The 16,811-nt window shown below is 38.8% G+C and overlaps 1 long non-coding RNA gene across 1 annotated transcript in view; it reads right to left on the reverse strand.

Annotated features, from left to right (window-relative positions):
- Positions 1-16,061, reverse strand: part of LOC108527203 (uncharacterized) — a 28,654-nt gene extending 12,593 nt beyond the window's left edge. Inside the window, exons 1-2 of the long non-coding RNA XR_001884734.1 lie at positions 15,794-16,061; positions 9,740-9,885 (exon numbers count right to left, since the gene is read on the reverse strand). This is a non-coding gene — a long non-coding RNA (uncharacterized LOC108527203). The remainder of the gene's footprint in view (positions 1-9,739; positions 9,886-15,793) is intronic.
- Positions 16,062-16,811: the final 750 nt, after the last annotated feature.

Consider the following 16,811-nt stretch of genomic DNA (forward strand, 5'->3'; position numbering starts at 1 on the left):
AATAAATAAATAAATAAAATAAATAAATAACCTGGCTGATTCCTTTCTCAGTCGGCCAAATCTCAATCTGCAGACTCTTGAGGATAAATATAAATGCCTGTTTGCAAAGCCACCGTGTTTCAAAATGGTTTATACACAACATTCTGGTGACAGTGCTAATACAGATGGGAAATGTTGACAAACATTTTATGCAAGTTAGCTATTCATCCTCTCAAGTTTTCTGAAAAATGGAAATTAAGCACATCATTTTTAATTAAACATAAACTTTTCTTAGTTTAGTTGTCTAGGGCTAAAAGAGCTTATTGCAAAATAAAATAAAAACATATTATCTAACAACAAGATAAATAGTTTTAGATTTCTGAAATAAACTAAATGACAAAACCACTGTAGAAAATGTATTAAGACCATTCTTTATGTGCTCTCCACATAAGTGCAGACTCTATTGCCCACACATATTTGGCCTACCCTTAACCTATATTTTGCACATTCCCACTGCCTTACTTTCTGGGGACTTCACGCATCTTGCAGAAACAGAACAACTAGGTGGTACACGGTGGCTAGCAGAGCCCTGGCATTCAATATTACCTCTGACTAAAAAATGTGACTGTCAGAATGCATTTCCTTTTCTTGTCAGCAAGAAATGCTGTCCTCTGAAGGAAAAAAATGGTTATATTGCGTCAAAAAGGGTAAAGGCAGCAGGATCACTTGAGGTCAGGAGTTTAAGACCAGCCTGGCAACATAGAGAGACCTCGTCTCTACTGAATGAATGAATGAATGAATGAATGAATGAATGAATAAATAAATAAATAAAATAAAGCAGGCATGGTGATGCATACCTGTAGTCTTAGCTACTCAGGAGGTTGAGGCGGGAGGATGGCTTTAGCCCCGGAGTTTGAGGTTACAGACAGCTACGATCATACCACTGCACTCCAGCTTGGGCAACAGATTAAGACCTTGTCTCAAAAAAAAAAATTAAAGACAAAATTTAAAAAAGAAAGGGCAAGGAAGAGAAAGATGGGTTAATTGCTGATGGTCGTTCAGGTTTAACCATGTATTAAAGTGAGTATACTGCTTATTACAAATGCATCTCATGTGCTTTAGATGAAACTTTCAGCAGCAGCTGCAACTACAAAACAGAGGCCTATAAAACCATCATGGATGATTTTAATGCAATTAATAATCGTAATTTGATTAGACACAGACGTATCTGGGGCTATCATTGAGCCTACCATGCTGATAAGAGCTGATAAATACTAGACAAATAAAAAGGCAAATATGATTCTAGAACAAGTATATATGGGGATCATCCCAGGCAAACCATGACGGATGGTCAACCTAGTTAATGTGACCTGTTTTTTTCTCTCTGGATACCTTTAGAATCTTATCTTTGGCTGTGGTGATCCAGATGGTCATGATAATATGCTTGGTGCATATCTTGTTTTTGTTTGTTCTTTTATGTAAGGCCTCATGATCATCATTTTAAAAATTATTTGATAAATTCCTTCCCTCTGTTTTTTCTGGTCCCTCTAGGATTCATCCTTGTCATAACTCATGGATATTCTTGGACTGATCCTCAGATTTTCTTTTCTTTCCTAACGTTTTCATATGCTTATACTGTTTTACTTTCTGGGAGATCTTCTCGATTTTATTTTGCAAATGTTTAATTGAATGTTTTAGTTCAACTAGCATATTTTAAATTTCCTATGTTCATTCCTGTTTTGATGATTGCATTTTTATAAAGCATTCTTTCTCTCTCTGAGGACATTAATTATGACGTTGTAAAGATTTTTTTCTACTTTCTGCACTATTTCTGTATTCTATGATTTCCTTTTTCTCTGTTTATTTGGTTTGGTTCCTTATGTTTCTCTCTCAAACTTCTGGAGGTATCTGTTGTCTCTCTGAATCTGTGAGGGACTAAATAGCTACCTGGACATACTCTGTGTGTGAAAGAGGATTTTAACCTGTCAATTTTACAGCAGGCTAATCTGGCAGGGATCCAGTATTTTGCTCTGGGAAACCAAATTTTCAATATCTATAGATACTTTTTCTTGGATAGGATGCTCTAATTTCCCACCTAAGCAGTATAATCTTCATGTCTAGCATCTTGAAATACTCTCAAAGAAGGAGGTTCATTTTTACTCTTCCATGTACCAACCTTTATGTAATGCTTCATTCTTGCACCATTTTACGGGAAGACATCACATTTACCCTCCTGTGCCTCATCTCTCTGACTCCGGAGTCTCTTATAAGGTATTCGGAAAATGAGCATTGTACCTCTTGCAGAGTGAGTAAGGAATAGTCACTTGAAGTTTAGGGGTAAAGGAAAGGATTTGGTAACTGATTGGTTCTTAAGCAGATTTTCAACAAGCTTCCAGTATTGCCTGCTGTAGTACCTAATGCTTCTAATGTCTGAGCCTCTCCAAGTTTTGCAATATGAATTAACTACTCCTTGTTAGGTTTATCATCTATTTTCTAAAGTTTCAGCTCTTTCCCTATTTTAATCAGTATCATGGTCACAGTTTAAATCAGTTATTACCCTTCCAGTTTCTAAAATTAGATTGGCAGCTATAATTTGTTTTTTTCTCATTTCCCCCCTTTGTTATGGATTTATAGATTATTTATTCTTTTAATTTAACTGTGGTGAGGGTTTGGGAGGGAGCAAAGATAAATGAACATGTTCACTCTGCCATGTTTAAGGGGAAGTTCGTGCTAGCCTACTGCATTTAATCATTAGCGAGGTTGCCAGATTTAGCTAATAAGAATACAGGAGGTCTCAGTATAATTGTTTTCTATTGCTGCCATAACAAATTTCCACAAATTTAGTGGCTTAAGCACAACACACTTTATTCTCTTACAGTTCTGGAGGTCAGAAGTCCAAAATCAGTTTCACTGGACTCAAGGGGAGGTATTTGCAATGCTGGTTTTTTTAGGAGGTGCTGAGAGGAGAATTCATCTCCTTGGCTTTTCCAGCTTCTAGGGACCACCTGCATTCTTTGGCTTATGGCCCCTTGCCCCATCTTCAAAGAGTATCATTGTAATCTCTGCTTCTATCATCACATCATCTTCTATGACTCCTCCTGCAACTTCCATCTCATAAAGACACATTTGGGCCCACCAGACAATTTCGAATAATATCCCCATTGCAAGATCCTTAGCTTAATCATTTCTACAAGTCCATTTGGCCATGTAAAGTAACATTTATAGGTTCTGGGGATTAGACACAGACATATTTGGGGCTATTATTGAGCCTACCATGCTCAGTTAAACTGGAATTTCAGATAAATGACAAATATACATGGGGCATAATTATACTAAAAATTCTTCTTTTTATGAAATTTAAATTTAACTGGATATAGTATTTTATTTGAAAAAACTGTGCTTAGAACAAACTTACAGAATAGTTGATATTTACAGTTTAGTTGTAAAAAAGTTGACATTGGAAAGGTTAAATAACATGTTCAAGTTCACACATATTTTAGTGGTAGGAGAACGTTTTAAAACTAAATCTGTTTGACCTCAAAGTTCATGCTTATTTCATCCATCTTTTCTTTGTTTCTTCCTGTATTTCTTTTTTTCTCTCTCTCTCCCTCCCTTCTTTCCTTCTTTCATTTTTTAAATTATACTTGCTGTAAACTGAATGTTTGTGTCCCTTCAAATTCATATGTTGAATCCTAACCCTCAATGTGATGGTGTTTGAAGGTAGGGTCCTTGGGAGGTGATTAGGTCATGGGAATGGAGACCTCATGATGGGATTAGTGACCTTATAAAAGAGATCCCAGAGAGCACCCCTCAACCCTCCTGCCATGTGAAGTTGCAACAAGAATACTAAAATTTCTTATATTAAAATTATTAGGATCTCATGTGTTCTGGTGATTTCTATTGTGTATATCAGAGGCAACAAATATGTTCTGTACTAGATAGTAAGTAATTTCAGCTTCGTGTGCCTAACAGTTTGTTGCATTTACTCAGCTCTTCATTTTATACTAGAAAACAGCTATAGATAATATATAAGCAAATTAGAGAAGCTGTGTTCCAGTAAAACTTTATTTAGAAAACGGGCAGTTGGCTGGATTTGACCTGAGGGCTATAGTTTGTTGACCCCTAATTTATATGCGGATTGTCCTTAAATTTCTACCACATTTTCTAACATTTCTCTTTAATCGTATAGTTATATTTCTAACATTAGCACCTTAAGCCTAAAAGATCTAAAACAAAAATCAGAATATCTTTCTAAATCAGATGGCTGTACTACCAAATCTATTTGTCTTATAATTTCTCTTTCACCTTTTGTTCTCCAAAGTGCATTTCTCTTCTTTGCTTTCCAACTCTTCCAATTAGTTCTTAACTTTCTTGTTTCTACTTTTAAGATATGTTTCATATCTGTCTTTTCCCTACATTTCCTTTGTTACTGTCTTAATTCAGGTTTTCATTAACTTGTCTGGACTCTTACTGTGGTCTCATACGTAGCATCTCTACTTCTGTAACCTTTCTGGTTCTTCATAGCTACCCCTGCCTGTTTAATCTTCCCATAGCATAGGATTGAACATAACACTTCTTAGCGCAGGAGACATTATAAGCTCCGATTGTCCCAAAGCAATGGTCAAAGTCTTTCATAATCTGGATCCACTCAACTGTACCAAATATTATTTCTCATTTGACTGCCTTATAAGCCCAATTCCAGCTGAAGTAGACAACTTACTTTATCTTTTACATAAACCCCGTGCTTTCCATTCTTCCCATCTTGTATATTTTCTTGTATTATTTGCCTATTTGTCTAGAACTGCACTGGCCAATATGGTAGATATTAGTCATACAGTTTCTCAGTAGAATTAGCTACATTTCAGGTGCCCAGTAGCTACCTCATGAACTCACTAGTATGGTAGATACTAGCCAGATGTAGCTACCGGAAAGATAAGATCCCCTTCTAGACAGAGAAGATATAGAACACTTTTTTTTTTTTTAAACAGAGCCTCCCTCTGTTGCCTAGGCTGGAGTGCAGTGGTACAATCTTGGCTCACTGTAACTTCTGCATCCTAGGATCAACTGATTCTCCAGCCTTAGCCTCCTGAGTAGCTGGGAACATAGGCATGTGCCACCATGCCTGGCTAATTTTTGTATTTTTAGTAAAGACAAAGTTTCACCATGTTGGCCAGGCTGTTCCCGAAACTGCCGGACTCAAACAATCTGCCCATCTCAGCCTCCCAAAGTGCTGGGATTACAGGCATGAGCCACTGCACCTGGCAGACCATTTTCATTACTGTAGAAAGTTTTATTCAACAGCACTGCCCTAGAACTTCCTGTTCACATTGCCTCACGTTCAGTCCTCAAGAGAATCAATATGATTTCTCTTGCCTAGAAATACTACCCCTATTTCTGGTGTGCCACCACCCCTTTCTGTCATGGCATTTTATTGATGTTGGTCTTATGGTGTTACTACCTCCCATTCTGGAACAGAGTGACTTAAAAATGTGCTATGCTCTGTATAGACTGCTATTTTCATTTGTTTCTTTATTAAATTTCTTTGTTAACAATTAATCCCAATCCCTGTATAGTAGGTATTCAAGAAAGAATGACAAGCCTCATTGAAATATTCTTTAAAGTTTTGTAAATATGAAAACATTTTTCTAACAAAGAGCAATGACTTTGCTTCATAAATTTACCAGTTGGAATTAGCATGAAATTTGGGATGGGGAAACTGTTTGTAGGAATATTATATTTTAGAAAGCCTAATGATAAATCATGATTTCCATCAATTTATTTTCATTGGTTTTGGGAGGCAGCATAGTGTAATGAAAAGAAGATGGATGTGGGTACCAGACTACCCTACTTTAGAATCCCGTTTCATCAATTACTGACCAGCTTAGCCAAGTGACTTAATTTCTCAGAGCCTCATGGAGGTGGTAATAGCTACCTGCATTAGTTGAAACTCCTTGATAGCAAATGGTAGAAATAGAATCAAACTACCTTTTTTAAAGAACAAAATGTTAATAGACTCATGTAACTGAAGGAGTCTTCAACATGACTGGATCCAGTTGCTCAATTAATGTTATAGCTCCATTTTCAGGCAAACTCTTGATGCATAATAGTCAGATGGCCACTAGCAGTTGCAGGATCATATGCTCTTTACAACTCAGGATCCAAGAGGAACAAAAGAGCTTTCCCTTAACTCTAGCGGCATCCCAGGGGGTACTGTCATTGATCTGTCTTTAGTCAGGAACATCACTGAATCAACTGTGGCTAGGATATGAGTGGTCAGATAAGCCAAGCCTGGATCAAATTGATATGAGAGGGGGCAGGGAAGTGCTGGGTAAAGAAGGGCGGGGTCCCTGGCGAGGGCTCCACCCTTGGGCCTGTGCCCACGGACCTAAATGAGGACAGGCATTTCTGTTTTCATACTCAAAAAGTTGTCTTTTGGCCAGCCACGTCCCCCATCCTGTGCCCATAAAAACCCAAGACCCGAGCGGACACACACACAAGTGGTTGGATGTCGAGAGGGGCAGAAGAACACATCAGCAGACACCAGCAGGCCAGTGATGGTGGAATGATGCATACGCCGAGGAGAATATGGCTGCAGGCAGCTGGAGGAGACTCCAGCCCCTGGGCAGTCTAACTCCAGGGGAACACCACCTTCCCACTCCATCCCCCTTCTGGCATCCCATTTATCGTACTTGGAGCTACCTTCATCACCGAATAAAATCTTATGCTCAACCTCCAAGCCCACATGTGATCCGATTTTTCTGGTACACTAGGGCAAGAACCTGGGATACAGAAAACCTCTGTCCTTCCGATAAGGCAGAGGATCTAATTGAGCTGATTAACATAAGCCGCCTACAGATGGCAAAGCTGAAGAGTACCCTGTAACCCATGCCCACTGGGTCTTCAGGAACTGTAAACACTCAACCCGAGACGCTGCTGTGGGGTTGGAGCCCAAAAATGCTCCCTAGGACCTGCCTGTCTGCATGTACCCACTAAGGGTTTAAGCAGATGGGCACTGAAGAAGCCATGCCCCTGTCGCATGCCCCATGAGGGGAATAAGGTGACTATTCCCATTTCAAAATGACCATGCTGAGGCCTTGGGTAAAGGGAACAGTCAGGCCCATCCAGCTCTGTGAATGATAAGAATTGCTATAGAATTGAGGCTGGCTGTTTCTGTAAAGAAAGGAAGACAGGACGATATAAACAGGTTATGTCCTCTAATTTAAGAGGTGCTACATTGCACTGCTCCAGAGGACACTCTTACTGTATTCAATGTGAACAGTGTCTCCTTGAGTTGGTCAACATATAGGTTTGGAGGCCTGCTGGAGATGGGCAACATATAGGGTCTCTCTCTGTTATAGATTTGTAGTGATGGTTAAATGGTATAATACAGATAAAATGCCAAGCAATTAGTAGATACTCAAAAAAACCTTTTTATATTTTGCACCAGTCTTTTCCACTTAAACTGAGAAAAAGGCATATTATTCAATGCTGATTAAGGTCTGGATTAGACCACTCCAGATTTACTAGCACTTGTTCTGAAATAATAGAGAAAGAAATTACAGTTTCTTCTATTTCACCTTATATAACATTTTACAGTCAATGTGAAGGGTCATGACTCTAATAAGATTAAATAGTTTACAGATGGTCCTGCATTTAATTATTAGTACCTCTAGAATTACCATATTAATCCAAAACTGCTTTATAAATGTGTTATAATTCAAATACTATGGTAGATGGAAATCTGGCCTCCATTGACCTTTACTTCAACCAGAGAAGTTTCCTATTTGTCAGTTTTCACATTCAACAGATTGACATTTATCGGTTTATCAACAGTAAAAATTACTTTTTGTGCTAACATAGAAATCTTCAAATACATAACATGAGAAATTGAGACAATTTTTTTTCCTACATAACCAAGTCCAGAAGTAGGCCATGCAAGCTCTGGTATGATAGTTCCACTAAATTATTAGATACCCACGTTCCTTTTGGTGTTCTGTTCCTATATCTTTAGAGTCCAGCCCTATCTTCATGTTTTCAAGAAGGCTGCCAGAGCTACGGCCATTCATGTTGACAATTCACGCAGCCAGGAGCGAAAGGGAAAGGGCAAAAAGGTGCATGCTATTTGATTTAGACCTCTCAGAAGAACTGTTCTGGACATCTCATATTGTATCTTCTTTTGGCTAGGTCTTTGTAATATAACTACAGATATAAAAGAAAAGTGGGGAATCTAGCTTTTATTGCTTTAAGTTGACCATACTGCTGTCCCAAATAAAAGTTGGGGATTGGTTAATAAGAAAGAAGGGGAGAGGAAACATTGAGTTGGTAACTAGCATGCTTTATCACTTACAAATTAGCATTATTTCTAAGATTTTGTTTGCATAAAAGGTTCTAATCTTTAAAGAAAAAAACCTAAAAACTTGATGTAATCAAACTCTGGGACAAGAAGGCTCATCATACCATTAACTCAATGGTGTGATGCTCAAAGAAGGCAAAGTGGCGGTGACATTCACGGGTTAGATTTAAAAGTGTTAAACAACTCTGTTCATTATGAACATTTTGAATAATAAGTTATAGTCCATGGACACCCTTTTGAAATGAAGTTAGTATATTTTGAAAATGCTTTTGAAATGGAGTTAGTATATTTAAGCATGTTTTCATTCAACAGTTCCTTCTCACAGTGTGCCTGTACCCACTTGGACCAAGAGCAGGGTTAAAATGCAGCCAAACAGGAAGTGGGTGGTGTGTGCAGCGCCACATCTTGGAGCTGTCACTAAAGCCCGGGCTGCCCTCTGGGAGGTCCTCTACTGGGCACAGGTTTCAGCCCATCCAGCTCTCATTTCTTTCGTCCCCTTCATGGCCACGGGGTAGTGATTATGTCAGCAAGGCAAATGGCTCATTAATGTGGTGGGGGGCCAGATTGAACATTTGGAAAACACCCATGTATTTAAATGGGCCAAAATGAGCTTTCTGCTCAAGCTGCCAGCTGGTTTGCCTGTAGTATCAGCTTGCTCAGAAGAGGGGAGGAAATCATTTTTGCCAATACTTATTCAGGTTGAAAAATTATGCTTTACTTTGATTTTAGCAGTCTCTCATGTGAAAGGTTGATTACATGATCTCCTTTCTTCACTGCTGGCTTCAACTCTACATGTTCTTCAAGAGCCATCTTGTCTCATCTCCAGGTAGTTTGCCAGATCGCTGAAGGCCTTAGCAGTCTCTCCTAAAATATGACTCCATTCACTGATAGCACAGAGCATGTATTTGGTATTCATCACACATTTCTTTGTTGGGTTAGTTGCCTTTTTCTGTTTGGGTCTCCCATCTCCCTAACTGAATTTAAGGCCTCTAAGGTCTAGGGAACCATGTAATTTATTATCCAAATTGGAACACTTTTGAGAATAAAAAGAGATGTTATTAATAATTACATTGGCACACCTCCCACAAACTTGAACTGTCTGAGCAAAATATGTGTGGCAACTCTATTAAGGTCAAAGGACATTATTTACTGCTTTTCTCTGATCACCCACAGGGTCTAGTGTAATTCACATGCCAACGGACATCAGACTCTTAAAAAGAAGTAGCTTAGCAAAGCAACAAACAATTCCTCTTACAACAGCCATAAAATAGGTGGAAGATGTGAACTGGTTCCTACTAGTGGGAGATTTAAGAGTTCAATATAGGAAGTAACCACAAGGTAGAAGGATTTAAATAATCAGATAAAGACTGTTCACAGTAGAAACCAGCTTAAAATTTATGTTCTTACCATTATGAAGCCGTGGGATCCAAAAAGGCACTCTTAGCACAAGATAGAAAGTAAAAAGTGTTTTCGACTGGGCATTTTTGTAAAGTGTATTCTTGTTTCAGAAGCATCAGGCATCCTAATCATCACACCGACATCCACATGGGACTCTGCAAAAGGAAACAGGGACAGAATCAGATAGAAAAATAGACTTATAATCAAGACACTATAAATTCTCTGCAGTTAGTGCTCTTCCATAAAGTTTCCATGTCTCCGATTCCCCTCCCTCTGCTCCTCTCTGTGTTTTGTCTATATCCTCAGATTCATACATGTCACCATTTCAGCTATGACATAAAGACATTTTATCAGGCAGAAGAAAAGTTGGTACCTTCTCTCCCTGTGTCTCTTTCTTGGGAAAAACTTTTCTGGAACTCTCCAAGATGACTTCCTTTGATATTTCGTTGGCCAGAATTGACCTCATGACTATTTCTAAACCGGACACTAACAAAGGGAATATTAGGGACTTGTCTTGGACATAGCACCCCTGACGCTGGTAAGAGGGGTTTATCTTTTCCTAAGGCCTCAATTCAAACAGTCGCTCCAAATGTTGTTAAAGGTAACTTTATCTTTAATCAGATATTCTGCCCAGAGTGGTAGATCAAGTTACAATTCTCTTGTAACAAGGATAGTGACATGTGAAACATGAGTTCTCTGTGCTAGTATACATTTTATATATATCCCAGCATTTTTTATAACTTTCATCATTACTGTTGAAAATGACATAGGATGATATTTTCCTTCTTCATTAACTCCTACTAAATATATCTTTCTATCTAAATTTCCAAATCATTTGTTTATGTCTTTTTTTTTATTTTTTATTTTTTTGAGACAGGGTCTTGCTTTGTCACCCAGGCTACAGTACAGTGGTTAGTTGCAGCTCACTGCAACCTCCATCTCCCAGGCTCAAGCAATCCTTCTCTCTTAGTCCCCAGAGTACCCGAGACTACAGGTGTGCACCACCACACCTGGCTCATTTTTGTATTTTTGGTAGAGACGGGGTTTTGCCACGTTGCCCAGGCTGGTCTTGATTTCTGGACCTCCAGAGATCCGCCCACCTCAGTGTCTCAAAGTGCTGGGATTACAGATGTGAGCCCCTGCACCTAGCCTGCTTTATGTTATTTTAAAATATAACACTTGGAAACGTCTGCCCTGTTTTATATGTATAGGCATGCTTTTCTTATATCCCTCTTCTACTGGACCCCATTACATTATAATACAATCTCCTTGAGACTTGACAGAGTCTTTCTAGGCTGACCATGTAATTTTTGAGGATGAAGACGTCAGTGGCTCTAGGCAGACAGGGCAACTGGCATAAATCAGGATTGTTCTGTGCAAAAGAAGATGTATGTCCCTCCCCACTTCCATTTAACATCTCCACAGTGTCCTGCACATTTTAGATGCCATTTGAATATTGGCTTATGTGAACTTAAGTCACTTCCTATTGAAAAAGTATTTCAAACTTCACTAAAGTCGCAATTCCATTGCTTTGTCCACAACAACTGGTTGTCCCTGTTGACCCATTGTAAGATAAATTGCAGATCAAGTCCAGAACTAAAGATACTTCTTACTTCTAGCCTTAGAAAGAAGACTCTGAGGCTACTAATAAATACCATACTGTTTCCCTGATGCCTTAGATTCAAATATTGACATTTGAATCTAATTCCTATTGATATCTGAAACACGTGAGGTTCCTTTAGAGAACCTCAGACTTAGAATTCTGGTTTATACACATGACACATTAAGAAAAAAAAAAAAACCTACAGTGGCATTATGATATCAACAATCAGATTGCAAATGTAGTCTGACAAAGATTTGTCCCAGCACATACTGGATTTTAGAAATACGTTCCTTTTTTCAAGATTTTGGAATCCTAGAAAAATACCAGGATTTGGAGTCGGAACACCTATGTTTGAATCCTAGTCTCCATTACTTCTTCTCTTCAAATAAAATCTCATCTGAAAATCAGGGATAATCATAGTACCTCTATCTGTAGAGCATCTGGGAGGATTAAATGAGATAATGTATGTGAAAGGGCTCCAAATACCAAAGCTCTGTATGAATGCATATTCTCCTTTTCATTCCCTATTTAAATCAACTCTTTTAATTCTATCTCTCTCAAGTAGCCTGAGCCTGGGTCACCAAAACACAAAATGTACAGTTACAAGGCTGAAAAAAAAAAAAATACAACTGGTTGTTACATGATCCTTGACAACAGTTGGACAGACTTTTTCTTAAATCAAATGAAGTGTTTTGGCAGCCTGAAAATGTAGCCTAAAGTATAGCAAGAGAGTAATTTTAACTCTTAGGGAGAGTAATTTTAACAAAAGTTCAACTTACACATTTTTAATATCTGTATTTCAAATGTACTACTAAATGCAAAATGAATATAATTAGTTATGAGATATCTTGCCCTCAGCTACAGTACCCATTAAGCTTCAGCATAATATATAATTCACAACTTATTCATACTCTGTGGTACATTTCAGGACTTCCTATACCGTAGTCTCTTAACGCAAATAGTGTATATAGTTTCAGAACCTAACAGTTGTTCCTTCAGAAGGGTTAGAAGTGGATGTAGCATATCTGTAGTCTTCAAATAATTTAGTCAGTCATAAAATTTATTAGGTACAGGCACTATACCTTTTTATGTATAGGTCACTAGCATGTAAATGAAACTGGCACAGCAAGGTAAATATATATAAAATAAATCACAGAAGAGATCGATTTCTGATGAGCTATTGCAGTGATGCAGTAGATAGCAAGTGATGATTTTGGAGTATTTTAGATCCCTAATGTAGAATTTTCAATTTCCCCAGTTTATCCTCCAGAAATGATCACTGTGATATACCTGTGATTGCTGAATGGCTATTGTACATCTGTAAATGGGCATGCCATTCCTGGTACCTTCTAACTTTGTGATCACTGCCCCCATGCATAAAATATGGAGTCCTGCAGAGCAGCTAGAGAAAGGGTAAGTAAGTAGCTGAGTTTGCATCAATGGGGAGCTGTTTAAAAACTGATGTTATCAAGTATGTTTACACATTAAAAACCCAGAAAATGTTGGGCCTTCTCCTATGTGATTTTCCTGAATTCTTGATGCAACCTAGAAGGGCTAATGTTAAAAAGTAAAGAGCACAGTACAGACAATAAGAGTTCTGTTTGTGAAGACTAACACAGGAAGTGATTCTATGTCTGATTCTAGAATATGGTTACAGTTCACAGGCAAGAAACAAGATCTGTAGCTTGATAATTATTTAAATACAGACCTATGTGCAATCAGTCTAGAAGCTCCCTGAAGGCAGGGATAGGTTACCCATATTTTGTCTAACACTTCTTTACATTCTTCTAAGGTACATCTTGGACACAATAATCATTGTGAACATACTTGATAACATCAATTATTAAATTGGGGAATTCAAAAAACACTCCAAAATCATCATTTGCTATCTACTGCATCACTGAAACAGCTCATCAGAACTCTATCTTTTCTGTCATTTATTTTATACACATTTACCTTGTTACGCCAGTTTCATTTACATGCTAGTGGCCTATACATAAAAAGGTGTTAATAAGTGTTTTTTATCTAGTTAAAAGGCTTTTAAAAGACTTTTGTAACTTGTAACTTTTAACTAGTTAAATAGCATCTTAGGAAACAGGGAGAAAGCATTTCAGTTCATTATACTTCTTCATTTACTGAGTAAAAACCATATGCCAAATACCATGCCTCTGGAGGGGGTGTAAGGAGTCTGAGTGTATTACAGCTCTTACCCCCAAGAAACCACAGCAGTGTGGTTAAGTGGAAACTCAAACAAAACAGCATATCAGTTGACAAAAATTTACACATATACATTATATTCATCGTTGCTGGATATTATACAACCATTCCTGCCACAGTTGTGAAGGACCTATTTGATCTATAGGTCTAAAGTGAACCTGTCTGATATCAGAAGCATATGGCAGTAGTTGACTTTCAATAATTGACTTTCCAAATTATCTACACCTAAACAGTCCCAGAAAAATGATTCCATTTCAGTTATTTCAATTCAATAGTTTGTTAGGTAGCTGAATTCTTTTTCAGTTTATGGTTGTGGTTTGTGGGTCCAGCCTACAAGAGCTTAGCTAAATCTTCTCTAATACTCCAACATGATTACATGAATGTATATATACACACATAAATATATGAATATATGTAATTTATATGCATATGCACACACATATATCTGAAACTTGAAATATACCATTTTTGTTCTCTCACTGTTCAGTATGGAGCACAGATCTACTGGTCAGGCTTTTCACCCAGACTACTATAGCCAGCTGTCTTTAGGAGAGTGTGGCTGAGTCCTTGTTATGCAGACAAGAAAAGGAATATTTGAAAGTGCAATGGCCCTGCAAGTGCCCAGGTATTCATTGCACACCATGATGATTACATCTGAGAATCTGTTCCTCCTTTATTCTCTTTTTTCTTAAGAAACAGTCTTCTCTTTAAGAATGAATATGTGGAAGCAAAATGACTAGTTTATAACAGGCGGTACTCAAAAATGTTGCAAGTACAATGTAGAAACCCAACAGTGACATTGCAAACTGAGAAAAGGAATCAAACAAGGGCAGAAAAGCAAGCGTTAAGGCTTGAGAATAAATTATGCATGGGACAAATTGGTACTCATTTTGAGAAGGAGAGGAGATGTGAATTTAAACAGTCAAGTAATAAAAAGTCATTGTTCAGTAGAGGCTGTCTAGTGTAATGTTTAATAGCATGGACTCTATCCCAAGAATTGAGTCTGAAACTTGAATCTCCCATGTACAAGTTCTGTGACATGGAAGCAGATCTTAAAGTCTCTAAATTTCTCTTTTGTTTTGCATATAGGGAGAGGAGCATATACTTCCTAAGGTTGTGAAAAGGATGGTTCATAGTAAAAGTATGTAGCATTATTGGGTACATACTATGTGTAAGGATGTTATATGAATAAATTTATAAACCCTCATATTTACCCAATCCAACAAGTACCTGTACTGTTATTACTATTCCTATTTAGTATTTAAGAAAACTCAGGTTTGACTGGATTAGGTGACTTGTCCAAAGGGATAAAGTTTAGATTTTTTTGTTTTTGTTTTTGTTTCATGTAGCATAGAGACTTTTTTCAGCTTTTAGATTCAGTGGGTATGCATGCAGGTTTCTTCCCTGGGTATATTTCATGATTGAAGCTGAGATTTGAACATGGCAGAGTGATTCTAAAGCCCGTGGTTACAGGACTATGTTACCATATTGCCATGTAAAGTGCTTATCATAGCTTAGCATAGAGTAAGGCTTCCACATGCAAGCCAAAAGAGAAACATTAAACATTCGCTGAAGAGGAAAACCAAATCACCCACCAGGAGGAAATTGACCTGGCCCTTTCTCCCAAGTGTATCACATGATATGATGTGTGCAGACGTGAGGTGATGCTGAGATGGCCGACAGAGCTCAATTCAGAAACCAGTGATGCGCTCCTTAACAAATTCCCTCAGGAGAGAACTCCCTTCCCTCCTGTTTCAAATGAGGCTGGCCTTGAAGTTGTGCCTAAACTGCTCACCACAATCTCAGGCTCAACTTGCTGACTCATCTGTCCAAAACATATGCATCCCCAATTTCTCCCCATTTCATGGGTTAGCAAAAGTAGAGACTTGAACCTCATAAAGTTGGTCCAGGCCAGGGTGTTCACCATCTTCATAGCTGATTTATAGTTGCTTTGTTTATTAAACTACCTCCGATCTGGTCAGCAGGCTATGAATGTGAACACCCAGTTAGAGCAGACCTTGAATCAAACTGGAACAGTAGACTTCTTTATTACACTTGAAAACCTAAAAATGTTCAAGGGGAGGTGGAAGGGAGGAGAGGTGGGCAGAGGGTGCTAGGCGTTTTGTTCAACTACCATGGTTCCCTCTGTCAAGATGGAAGATGGCTGTGGCTTAAAGCTTCTGCCCATCTTTGCCCTCTGGAAATATTTGTATTATGCAAATCAAAGAATGGAACGTGCCTACCTCCTCCTCATTCTTTTCCTCTCCCCTGACACTGGAACGAATGCATACTCTTCACGCAATAGTCCTTGTTGAACACAGGACCCACAGGAAACCTGTTACCCCAAATAACTGTCACATTCTCATGTGTTCAGTCACAGGAAGAATTTCAGTGTCTCTCTTCCCCAGCATTGGAGATGAGGTTGAGGTCACGGGAGAGAAAGAGCCCTGTCTTGTCTCCCAACAAGAGGGGTCTGTGCAGCTGCTGGGCCCACAGCAGACAGAAGGCACGCGGCAGCTGAGGCTCTTTAGGAGGCTTCCCACCCACTTCCTGAGTCTGGCTTTGATTTCTTAAAGGGCAGATGCACTTATTCCAGAGTCGCTCCCTGATTCAGCTGGGGGAGGGGGGTTGGAATAAAAGGCTAAAGCAACCATTTCCTTTTCTGTAGCTCCTCTGCTTTGTCTCACATCCTCTTTTCTGAGTTATCTGCTACCAAGTCTGTCTCTCCTTCCGCTCGGAGCAGCAGTGGCTGAGTTTTGTCGAGTGCTAGATAATCACGGATCTTAATTATAAACAGCCTCAGCTTAGAGGAATGGTTTTGATAGGAAAGTCAACACCAGGACGCAAGATGGGTAGGTAGCAAAATGGAACCCACGCCAGTTTTCCAATAAAAAACAGACAAAATATATTTATAAGTAAGATTCAATTCATCTTCCACGTAGTAGCAGCCTGGAGGCTCCTTGTGAACTGACCTCTGTCTACTGTCCCCTTTAAACTTTTTTTTTTTTTAATGAGACGGAGTCTCACCCTGTCGCCCAGGCTGAAGTGCAGTGGCGCAATCTCACTCACTACAACCTCCGCTGCCTGGGGTCAAGCGATTCTCCTGCCTCAGCCTCCAGAGTAGCTGGGATTACAAGCATGCGCCACCACGCCTGGCTAATTGTTTTTTGTATTTTTAGTGGAGACGGAGTTTCGCCATGTTGGCCAGGCTGGTCTCGAACTCCTGACCTCAAGTGATCCGCCTGCCTTGGCCCCCCCTCA

The sequence above is a fragment of the Rhinopithecus bieti genome, unplaced genomic scaffold (assembly GCF_001698545.2).
Source record: "Rhinopithecus bieti isolate Rb0 unplaced genomic scaffold, ASM169854v2 scaffold_2453, whole genome shotgun sequence".
Taxonomy (NCBI): domain Eukaryota; kingdom Metazoa; phylum Chordata; class Mammalia; order Primates; family Cercopithecidae; genus Rhinopithecus; species Rhinopithecus bieti.